This window comes from Haemaphysalis longicornis, unplaced genomic scaffold, assembly GCF_048455015.1.
Source record: "Haemaphysalis longicornis isolate Haplotype H1 unplaced genomic scaffold, Haemaphysalis longicornis Haplotype H1 scaffold_1, whole genome shotgun sequence".
NCBI classification, from domain to species: Eukaryota; Metazoa; Arthropoda; class Arachnida; order Ixodida; family Ixodidae; genus Haemaphysalis; species Haemaphysalis longicornis.
Genome location: NW_027526203.1, coordinates 259,370,545 through 259,382,871, shown reverse-complemented (window position 1 = coordinate 259,382,871; position 12,327 = coordinate 259,370,545).

Here is a 12,327-nt window from a genome sequence, read left to right as displayed (position 1 = left end):
CAGAGAAATCACTGGCAGCCTGGACAGATCTGGCATGACGAGAATCTCTTAGGGGTTACCGGGCGTTTCATAGGTTACAACGTAAAGGTTACATGTCAAATTTTGTTTATATAACCCATAAACCGCTGAAGTAAGCTGTAAACCACTTTTAACATCACGCATCTAACCCTTAGAATGAACTGGGATAAAGAAAAGATCAAATTGGCTCCATTGTAACCTTTATGCTATTGGTTACTTCTGTATTAAGTTACATTATAGGCTACCAGGATGTGGGGATGGGGTGACGGGTACGTAGCAATTTTTTAATAGACAGCTTTAGTTTCACGTACGTAGAAGCTCCACGTACGTAGAACTTTCACGGGTGACCAGTGCGCATGCTCAGAACGCAGAGGGCCAACGTGAGTCTCACGGACGTACGAGAGATTCCAATTTTTAGTTTGCGGTGTTCACGTTGCTTCCGTACGTAGAGTTCACGGACACGGCGGCGCCCTGCACTCCCTCTTCGCAGCGAAACCAGCTTCGGGGCTAATCCCTCCGTGCGATATTATTTTCAAAGCTGTTGACTTCGCCTTCAATTTTCCAATTATTACCCTCAACTAAACTTTAAATCGACGAACAGCTTTTGTTTTTCAGATAGAAGAGCAATTTTCCAGCTGATAAGCCTGAGGAAGTAGCTAATGTCGTCGTCAGAGCAACGGGCTCGCAACATCACGACTGGCTACAGCAGTATCTGTGTATGTTAGTAGATGGCTGTAGGAATCACGCGCGGCTATGGCCGGGAAACGCGTGCATCCAAACGCCCTGCGCACGGAGTGCGTCGCGCACACGTAACTAAAAGGGTTTCAGACTACATGCGCGTGGGCTACGTACACTTTTCACGTTTGCGTACGTGAACTCTGTACGCACGTGAAACTAAAGCTGTCGAATGCTACAGTTTGAACACCACGAGTAGCTACTTGATTTCTGACATTCTAATTGCATGGTGAACGTAGATCCGCAATTTTACAAATAGCTCAAATCCTACGTCTTCCCTTGAATTGCCCTGAATGCTGAATTTCACAATACTTGGTTATCGAGTTCGCTCCCACTGGCGCTGGGATTGGTCCAGCTTGCGGGCTTGTTGCTCGTAGAAGGAAAGGCCGTGTAGCGCTTCCAGGCGCAAACGGGCTCGCCGCAGCCTTCGCGACTCACGCCGACAAACAAGTCTTTTCCGTCCTCACTTCATCATTGGTGAATCACAGTGGTTGAAAAGCTCGACAGGCGCGAAATAGCGGCCTCCCGGCCGCCGACGCAACCGTTTCTATCCTGTCATGCAACAGAGAAATCACTGGCAGCCTGGACAGATACTTGTAAGGCGCTGAAATAAAAAAATATGGGTTGAGAGGGTATGACGTGCCTGCCGAAACACGAACGTCTAGAGCGAACGTCTGGAGCGAAACAAAACGTTGGGGCGAGTGCGCGAAAAAAAAAAAAAAAAAAAAACTTTTGGAGCCGAGAGAATCGATTAACCTGGCAGTTTCAGCACCAGCAACCACGTCAACGCCACAAAGATCACCAAGTCCTGAATAAAAAGTTGCCCCGTCATCTTGAATCTAAAATACTGGGCGATGAGAAATGTAAACGAACGTATGATCGATAATCGGGACGATAGTCTCCAAAAGATGACCTAGAGAAATTGGTTCGAAAACAACAATGAAGAGACTACAGCACTTCTATCCAGTAGACAAAAGCAAAGGCGGATCAAATGGAAGATGATAGGCATTGACGAGACTGTAGGGGAATAAAAAAACGGTCTCTACTGCGACCTTCTGGACACCGCCGCGAAAAAAAAATATTGAAAGGAAAGCAGGGAAAGACTGCAAGTCTGGTCATTCAAAGAAGGGCTACACCACTATTAAAGGAAGGGGGAAGATGAACCGTGCACAAGGCGTAGTAAATGTAGGCGGTGAGTAAATATGGAGCTCGGAACTTTCCAAACTTGTAAGGACCGAAACCTGCTTTGACGAGAAAATCACAGAGACGGTCACTTTTCACAGCATCCCAGCCTACAGGCTGGAATGCCCTGATATACGCAAGGGTTCAAAGGAAGGAAGGAGAAGGAGATTCAGGAAAATAGTTGCACCTAGGAAATTATAAAAACAAAACAATGGCAAACTTCGCTCATTAAGAACATGAAAAATCACCGAGGAAAGTTATATTGAAAAAAAAACAAGAAAACGTCCAAAAATTTCGCTAAAAAAAGCCTCGGTGAACCACTTTATGAAAAACGGTGATCATGAAACATGAATCGATAAAATGACGTTCAATAAAATGACTTGAATAAAATAGAGTTAGATAAATGTCCTTACCCCTCATTTTTATTCTTCGTGAGTTAGAAAAAATGTCCGTCTCTGTGATTTTCTCGTCAAATCAGATTTCGGCCCTTACAACTTTGGAAGGTTTCGATCTCCATATCTACCCACCGCCCACATTAGCTACGCCTTACGCTCTGCTCATCTTCCCCCTTCGTTTAATAGTGGTGCAGCCCTTCTTTGAATGGCCAGACTGGCAGTCTTTCCATGCTTTTCTTTCCATGTTTTTTTTTTTTCGCGGCGATGTCCAGAAGGTCACAGTAGACACCATTTTTTTATTCCTCTACATCCTCCTCAATGCCTACCGTTTTCCATTTGATCGGCCTTTGCTTTTGTCTGGTGGCTGGAAGTGCTGTAGTCTCTTCATTGTTTTTTAAACCGATTTCTCTAGGTCTTCTCACGATTATTGACCATACGTTCATTTACATTTCTCATCGCCGCGTATTTCAGACCCAAGGTGATGGGGTAATTTTTCATTCAGGACTTGGCGATCTTTGTTGCGTTGACGTAGTTGGAGGTGCTGCAACTGCCAGGTTATTCTATCCTTTCGGCTCCAACAGATTTTTTCCCCGTACTCTCCCCCCCTGTTTGTTTTACTGCCGCCGGGTTGTTGGTTCTATCAACATACTTCGCGTTTCGACAGGCGCGTCATAGCCTCTCAGCCCATATTTTTTATTTCACCGCCGTAAAAGTATCAAGTATTCTGAAGTTCAGCATTCAGGGCAATTCAGGTGAAGACGTAATATTTTAGCTATCTGTAAAATTGCGTAGCCAGGTTAGCCAAGCAATTATAATGTCAGAAATCAAGTAGCTACTCGTGGTATTCGTGCTGAAACATTAAGACATTGCTACGTAGCCGTCACTCAACCCCCCCCCCCCCCCTTTCCCCCAATAAAAATACTCTGCATACGGCCATAGCTGCGGCTGAATACTTTTAAAAAGCCCGTATCTCAGAACTTGACGAATTTACAGTGCTACAAAACCGTCGGTATTCCTTGCATCAGATCCCTGTCATAGAATGGAGCTTTAGTGTTTTGGTACAGTTCCTGAAGAAATGCCATTTTTGGAAATAATGCATGCAATTTTGTTGTTATATAATTTAACCTTCTTAGAAGGGCTGCCGTTTATAGGATGAATTGAGGTTTTCAAATTTTAAAAAATCAAGAAAAGCTCCATGTAATTAGCGTTTGCTCCTGCTTCTGCCCCCGCTATAACTTTATTAAGGGGGGGGGGGGCAGAAGCGATTGACTCTGCCACCCCCCCTATAACTTTATTCAGAGGAATGAGTGACGAGTGCGTCATATTAGGAGTAGGCGTAAGGACCATGGGAAGTAGATTGGAAGTAGTGGGTGTTACACGGGCCAGTAGAAGAACAAGACGTGATAGCGTAAAATTGGGACGTGTGCTTATAATTGCAATCACGTAAGCACATGGTTCATCTAAAAGTGAGCGCACCGGTGCCCATCTTGCCTAGGAAAGTTCAAGTCACAGAGAATAAGATGTGGTAAATGAGGGAAGCACATGCAATAGGCTTCAAACAGGTTGACAGGAAAAGGAGGATGGTATCCAGCGCCCAAAATCGGGATGCTTTTTTAATTGCGTTGCATTCTTCGGCCACTACAGAGAGATTTCTGGGGTCTGCCTGGCCTCTAAACAAAACCAAAAGAAAAAAAGAAAGAGAGAGAGAGAGAGAGAAAAGACCTTTATTCGGCCGAAGTTACAGGCCGAGCATGTCCACCGCCTGGGCGACCAGTCCGCGCTGTTCTTCTTCTCCTTCAGAGCCGAGCCAGTCGGTCCAGGTGGTGATGGAAAGGGATGGAAAGGGATAGGAGTCAGATAGCTGAGCCACCGGGCAGTAGAAGAGGCAATGAGGTAGATCAGCGTAGGCAGTGGGGCAGTTGGGACAAGAGGGGTCAGACCTATAGCGATAGAGGAAAAGGCGGGAGGGAGTGATCAGGGCATTCATTTGGATGTGCCGGAGGAGTCGAGCCTCCGTTACGGTGAGTGATGGGTGAGGAGGCGGGTAGAGGCGTTTGTCAAGACGGAGCTGAAGGTAGACCTCCTTGATGGTACGGCGAAGGGAGAGCCTCGCACCGTCCTCCGAGGGCCCGGGCCAGGGGATCAACGGTGCCCGGTGAAGAGTTTCGCGGGCGAGTTGATGCGCCAACTCATTGCCGTCAATCCCGGAATGTCCAGGGACCCAACGGAGGAAAACGATGGATGGCTGTAGAGCGGAGACCGCTCGTTCGACCTCCTGTTGAAGGATAGAAGGTAGTGAGCGATTTTGTATCTGTATAATAGCGGCGTGAGAGTCAGAAAAGACTGTGTATTCGGGGACGGGGGGGAGAGAAGCAAAGGACTGAAGAAAAACTCGAAACAACAACTGTGTTCCGCTTATTAAGCTACACAACTATCCCCCGTCGCCGAGAAAGAAACCTCGATGAACTACGGTATTCTGCAACCAATCGTGCGTATTACACGACAATTCCTTATTAGGGAGTTTCAGCCATTTTTCAAAATATAGGATAAAGTTTGCTGTTAAGTTCAGATTAAATAAGTTCATTAATGGTAATTCAAATGCCTTCACAAATTATTTTTGCACACTCACAGCCATACACGTAAGATTTTATAGCGATGTTATTACCGGGAAATTAAGGTACACTTCGGTGGGTACGCAGGAAACGATGGTCGTTGTCGGAGACACAACAAAACGGCAAACGCATAACAGCATGTTACAAAGCGGTACCAATATAACAGCATGAATAATGTCAGCACAGCACAGCGAATAAAAGCGTGTGACAAAGGGCACGACGACAAAACTGCGCAATGTCAAAGCAGTGCGCACTTGTGGTACTCTAAAAGGGGAAATAGCCTTCCGCTTAAATAAGAGAAAAAACATAGTAAAGTCTACAAAAAACTGTTTGTATGTTTATATTCGTGTTTTTCTTCTTTTTCTGAGAATACCATCCAATTTCTTCGGCTTCAAAGAACGCCGCTTATGCCTGTACCTATTGGGGCTAATATTTTGCCAGAGCAGGTGCATTGATGCCGTTTTATAGATTTTCCGCTGCCATATCTTCTAACTGCGCTAGGCAAATATGTTTCCTTCAAAGGCGAACATTCCTTCGGCCACTCATCCCTGCTTACGCACTTCGAAGGCGGAAGTATTAAAGCTTCCCCTGGCGATACTTACCAAAGAATTCTTTACTGAGACATAGTGTTTTACATTTTTTTTCGCTTTCTTTTCTTCGTCTTTTCACTTTCCTCCCTGCATCCTTCGCCTCCTGCACATCGGCCTTGTTGGCGTACTTGCGGGACGGGCCTTTACAGAACCTGGCGGTCAATCGGACGTAGAACCCCTTTCCGCAACGAAGCTTCCACAGAATCGGAATTCTCCGTGGCTGAGGTGTACCTGTTGTCCCAAGTGCCGCAATCTGCACCACCTCTCCATTGGCTGCGCCATTACGAGACCAATGACGCCTGCACTATGTACACCTAAAGTCAACCAGAACCCTGGTTGTACCATGACGCAGGGCAGCTTGCTCGCCTCACGCCTTGGAGGCCATGGTTCGAGTCCCACAAAGACATAATTGTACGAACTTTTACAGCAACCCGCCGCGGTGGCTCAGGTATTAACGTTGTTGTTAACTACCAGTTTTACCCGCAGTACAGTAGGCACAAACATTCCGGCAAAAATACTATTTACTTGTTCTTTCGCCTTAAAAGAGCCTGTTTTATTTTCCACTTACATTATTTGCGTTTTTGTGGCGCTGTGTTCGAATATACGACCACTAAAACATTTCAATCCAAGCCAATGACGAATGGTAGAATGCATAGAGTTTCTTAGTAAGTATACTAGAGAGGAAACGACATGCACATGGGAATCCATGTCGTCCTGTGGGGTTAAGGGAAGACCCCCGCTTGTGGCTTGGGCTTGGCATGACAATTGTGTTCTTCAGCGTTTTTTTTTTTTTTGCTTGTTTTCTTCACTATGCAGTAACACGTCTACGAACCCGCCGCGGTGTCTCAGTGGCTAAAGCGTTGCGCTGCTGAGCACGAGGTCGCGGGTTCGATTCCCAACTGCGGCGGCCGCTTTTCTGATGGAGGCGAAAAGCACAAACGCCCGTGTGTACGAGATTTCGGCGCACGTTAAAGATCCCCAGGCGAAAAAAATAATCCGAAGCCCTCCACTACAGCGCGCCTCATCGATTGCGTTGCGTCGGCGCGTTAAACCCTACAATCTGAAAAAAAAAATCTCTGAAATTTTACAGCAAATACGTTTATGGCTAGGAACATTTTTATTTTTCGTCAACGAAAAATATTGGCTGACGATTACAATAGTCCCTCATGCGATGTTTGAGCGCAGCTGTTTAGTTTTGTAGACTTTGCAAAATATGTTGAGACGAAGAATTTCAAACAGACATATACAGGGTGTTGCGGCGATAACTGGAACACTTTAAAAAATTTTCCTGAGCGATCCGCCGCTCTGTTCGCGCTCAAACTTCACACAAAGGCCGCATTTTGTGGTCTATTTTGTTTGACACCGGGAACAACAACGGTACTTACCTGTTTATTCTGAAAATAAATAAAAACGATTTTCGCCTATGGGAAAATGGCCGCTGATTTGGACGTGCGAGCCAGCGCAAGTTGATGTTGGAACGACGGAACCACCTGCAGAGTGAAACGCATGTTTGGGATTCGCGTACGGAGCCAAATGGTGCAGCAGACGATCAGAAAATGCACCTAGAAATGAGCTAACAGACGATCAGAAAACCCGGTTTTCGGGCTCGCACGTCCAAATCGCCGCCATTTTCCCATAGGCGAAAATCGTTTTTATTTATTTTCAGAATAAACAGGTAACTACCGTTGTTGTTCCCGGTGTCAAACAAAATAGACCACAAAATGCGACCTTTGTGTGAAGTTTGAGCGCGAACAGAGCGGCCGATCGCTCAGGAAAAATTTTTAAAGTGTTCCAGTTATCGTCGCAACACACTGTCTGTATGCGCGGAGACGGTGAGCCTCTGCGTCGGCGGCGCGAATTGCGGAGTCTTCTCAGCAACGGCGCATAGCTGTTGCTTCGGCGGCGCGCACCAATCCACTGAGAAATTAAACATTTAAGCCAAAATTTCAATTGTCCCACTAAATCGTGTTTTCGTGACATCTGCAATCACAAGAATCGCTCTGCAGCCGATTGCGGGGCCTTGTTTACCGCTGGTCAACCTAGATGGCGCCACCATACCACGAAGGGCCGTTTTCTGCCGTTACTTTGTTTTTGACCGTATTTGTACCTGACTTGCTTTTGTTGAGGTAGAAAATAATCGTTTCGTGAAACATGGTGTTCGCTCGACAAATACGGTCACGTCAGAAAGCGTCGCTTACGCCAATCGGCCAGTGTCGTCTGAGACAACCCCAAAGCGCCGCAGTGCTGGGCAGCTAAAATAAACATAGTGCGCACAGTACCAACAGCAGTACGCATCGGTACTTCCATGTTCATATATACTTTCGTAACTTCCACTGTTTACCCCGCCGCTGTTACTGCTACACAAAGAATGTGCCCTTAGTTTAAGCGCAAATAGCTCGCTCGACAAGCCTGTAAGCCCTGCCTAATTTGCGTTTGCCTTTTGCGGGCCCATTCAATCGCAGAGCTGCCACATATCACATCCTAGGTTCTGTTGCGGGAAATCAGCTAGTGGGTCACTTGGCCACTCCCTTTTTCGTAATTATATAGCTTATTTGAGCGAAGTTTGCGTTAAAAGTGGTCTCACTATGATTCTGACGAGGCAATCTTTCGAATAAACCAAACTTGTGTTTTGTCTTCGTGGCCCCTTCAGAGCTGCGCTCTAAAACGTCGTCCTCTATTTTTCCGCGCTCGAATCCCGTGCGGGGCTAGTTTCCTCGGGGTCCCCGAGGTGGGGGTAGTCATCTACGCTAGAACACTGAGCCCAGGATATCGGGTTCCATCTATGAACCCTCTTTCTTGCTCCCCTTCACCATTAACCTATTTCTTTTACTCTCTAATAAGTGCTTTTCCATTCGCCCATTCAACACAATACCGAGCCCCACGTGTCTGGGAAGAGAGATGCGTTCCGTTGCTCAACGCGTACGTGTGCATGTGTTTGCTTGCTTACTCACTCGCTAAATTGCTTCCTTGCTTGCTTGGTTGTTTATAGGCGCCTGCTGGCGAAATAGGTGACCGCCGGTGCAAGAACATCGAATCTTGGGGCCGAGCACGCACCCAAGGCGCTGCGCCATTGGCGTTGTCGTCGTCGCTAATTTTCACAGTAGTACGCCCGCGTGCTATGCTAAGAGCCGGGGTCGTTCGACGGCTGCAACTCCAGCAGCATGAAAAACAAAAGAATCTATCGTGCCCGCGAGTTCGAACGCTTATTCGAAATTCGGTGTCCCCTCAGCTTCGCTGATCATCCCCTATAACAGAATGGAATGGCTCGTGATGTTTTTCTTCTTAGCCTTAATTTATTTTGTTTTCAAAAACCCATCTTGATTAATATTACAACAATACAGACTTTTTCGACGTGTTTTCAGTCCTTGCGTATCAGCCAATTTTGTTACCATCCGCTGTGGAAGGTCAAAAACGACACCGGAGTTTTTACTTCTCAGTCATATAATGGTCACGCATTAAAAAAGTAATCTTCTTGATCCCTTGGAGACATGTCCTGGTATCATTCTATTAATGTAAATTAGTGTTTAGCATTAGTGTTTAGCATTCAAATGTATTGTAATTTTTGGACGGTGAAGTTTTTTATGCATAACAAAATAAAGGCTATTACCCTTTCTCTTCAGGTACGCTGAAGACATTCAGCACAATGCCAAGTTGAGACACTATCACTTAAAAATGACAGCATCTCCACTCCGTGGATGATGGCGAGGGTGCGGAGTTCGGGGACTTCAAATAGCATCCAAGTTGCGCCCGGAGCGGCATCCGATTTGCGCCCGGACCGTTATTCGATTTTAGCCGTGAGTTACACCCTTATTATTTCCTAAACGAAACTGCAACTCACGGCTGAAATCGAATTTCGCTTGATTTTCGCTTGATGGTGGTGTGCGCACGGATGGACTCGGACGGACATCGGGAGGTCCTAGGTACTCCGCACCGTTACATTCGAGGGAGTAAGCCGTTTTATTCTCGGGTACTAACTCTAGGTCGTAGTCCCATGGGTAAGATGACTGACACTAACTCTTTCTGGTCTACCAGAAACAGGCTTGAATCCTGCGGGTGCCTGTGTGATTTTTTGCGATTATAAATGCTATGCGCACGGACGCGGACGGACATTGTGCGGTCGTAAGGTATACTCCACACCTAAAATAAATCGGGGACGGTCGAGCTGAGTGACTGGAACTATTTGCGCGGAAGCACCCAGCTACGCTTCCGGGCACCTAAGTTAACTCGCGAATGGGCCGTCAGATTTGCAGCCTTTTCTGGTCTGCCCTGAAAGCTAACTAACCTGCGCATTGAAGGGGTAGCAGGAGTCTCTCGTGTTGGTTGGGCCCTAACTGAAGAGGAAGACCACAAAGTCGGCTTTTACCTGCTACGCCGCGAAGTGTGGCGGCGGCATTGCAACTTGCCTGGGTCACCCGAGGAAGGGGGGCGGAATACCGGCGGCACTGGATCCCTCGGTAGCCGTGTGGAATTGAACTATCCGTCACTGTCTAAAGGAACGTGCACACATGTGATACTGATGCAACGTCCATTGTCCAAGAATCTCATGTCATCCAATGCATGTGCTTCGTGAATAAAAACAAACAGTAACAAAGGCACCCCTCACTAAAAAGAGAGCAGATCTGTGGAAGACGCATGGCTTTAGTATCAATAACTGCACGGCACGGGTTTAGATAACATCTATCACGGTACCCGATCACTCGTTTCTGTTTACGAGTACCTTTTTCCTCCCTAGGGCATTATGTTCGTACTTTAAGGCCAGCTTTTCTTGACGGGAAATTCTTTGGTTTATTTCAAAAATATATGCACGTCTCAGGAGCTGTGAGCGAAATTTTCGATTGGTCTATTTAATTTGTAGTACGGGAAACACGTTTCTCCGTTTTGTTCGTGGATAAAACCTTTAACCTATCTTAGGGCTACAATTCAAAGAAGTGTTGCTGGTAATATTTTGAGTATGGTGACTTATTTTTGAGAACACGAGGCGATTTTCTCATAAGGCCGCTGTTCAAAGGGGGTCATCGCAGCTTTACCGAAAACAGCGTAGTGATTTGCTGAGAACTTGAGACATGTCTTAATGTTTTTTTTTATTTGTAGAGCAGAGGCTTCGTGTTAATTGTATGTGGTTGCGGCGCTGTCATTTTAAAAAGAAGCCTAATCAAGAAAGGGAAAATGGTAGAAACAATGCAAGGCGTAGTAAAAAATGCGCAGATTTGTTCTCACGTGGCATGGGAGACCGTGATAGCAGGTTTCTTATTCATAAACATGTCACAAGGGTAGCTTTATTTTTGCGCGCACACAACGCAGATATATTTCGGCGCGCGACGAATCCCCGTCTCCCGACCGCTGAAGAAAACTTCAAGGCACTCCGAGTATGTTTCTGAGACCCCTGAGAAATCCTATGTTGATGCATGCCCCATAACACGTGGTGGGCCGTTTGGAATTCCTTGCCATGTGTCACTTTCCGAAGGTTAATTCAATGCGTCCGTCTTCAATTTCCCATATTTTGGAGATGGGGAAGTGGGGAAGGGGAGACTATCGCTACTCGATTTAAAACTCGGCGCGACAGTTGGGGATGCTTGGGTTATAGGCCCACAGGACACCGCTTCTTTCGCTGTAATTATTTCAAGGAGCTTTTTCGCTGAATTAGGGTCCTTAAAAAAATTAGAGCTTAAAATAACTCGGCCTAAGAAAGCTCTTATGAGAACAATGTGATCTGTTCTTGAGTAGCAGACGTATTATCTGAAGGTTCTTCTTTATACTTGCACCATTTTTTTTTTATTTGCCATGGCCATGGCCATACAGATGTCACTTGGGTGGGACAGGTCTTGTACTTTCCCTTACGGGAAGCTCACTACTCAGCTGCAGAACTACAATGTGATCTTGATGCTTAGAGAAGGTCTAAAAGCCCTTTTAAAACATTCTTCTATTTGCAATTTCTCTAAAATATCGGAACCTTTACCAAGCCTTATAGATGAGTAAGGGTACGGTAATCCTAATGGATGGCTAAGAAATTTTTTCCAGTGTACCTTGTCATGTATTCAACGTGCTACTTTTGATAAGAGGCAACGTAACACAGTCAGCTCCCTTTGATTCCATCCCGGTTAATTCGTCTTTTCAGTTGATTCAGCAGCAGTGCAAGTTCCCGTTGCTTCGAAAGACCACTGCGTCGGTTAATTCCACCTGAAACCGACGGGTGTATGGCGTTCCGTCGTGCGATCACCGCGCACGACAGCAAAAAAAGAATTATCTTCAGTGCGTTAAAGATTCAGCACACGGCGATATCGCTTTGTTCTGTAAATTCCTTATATTTTTACTTCTTCTGGCGGGTGTACCTCCCCCCCCCCTCCCCCCCCCCCCCTTTCCATAGAGCTTTTGGTTTCAGAGTGACGCTCATCCCTCGGTCTCCCTGTTTTGTCAGCTCGACGCAAAATTTCCCGTCTCTGACTTTTTCACAAACTATACTACAGCTTTCCTCATCTACATGGCTCACTTTTACTTCCGCCTGTCCGAACATCTCGTCGCTTATTTAATTCCATGAGTATTCAACGTCTGTTTGGTTCTGCTAACGCTTTTAACAAATCATTTCTTCCTACGGCTATTGAAGAGTGGAACGGATTGACGGATGCTATCGTCAGCGAACAAGTTGCTTTTAAATTTAGATTTATTACTAGCCACCCTTGACTCTTAATCACTGTTTTTCTTTTTTTCGTTGTTTGTTTCCTGCCGCCTGTATTTTTTGAACTGCGAATTGACTGTTAAACATTTCGTTTTACATGCTCTATGTTCTTTTTGTTATTT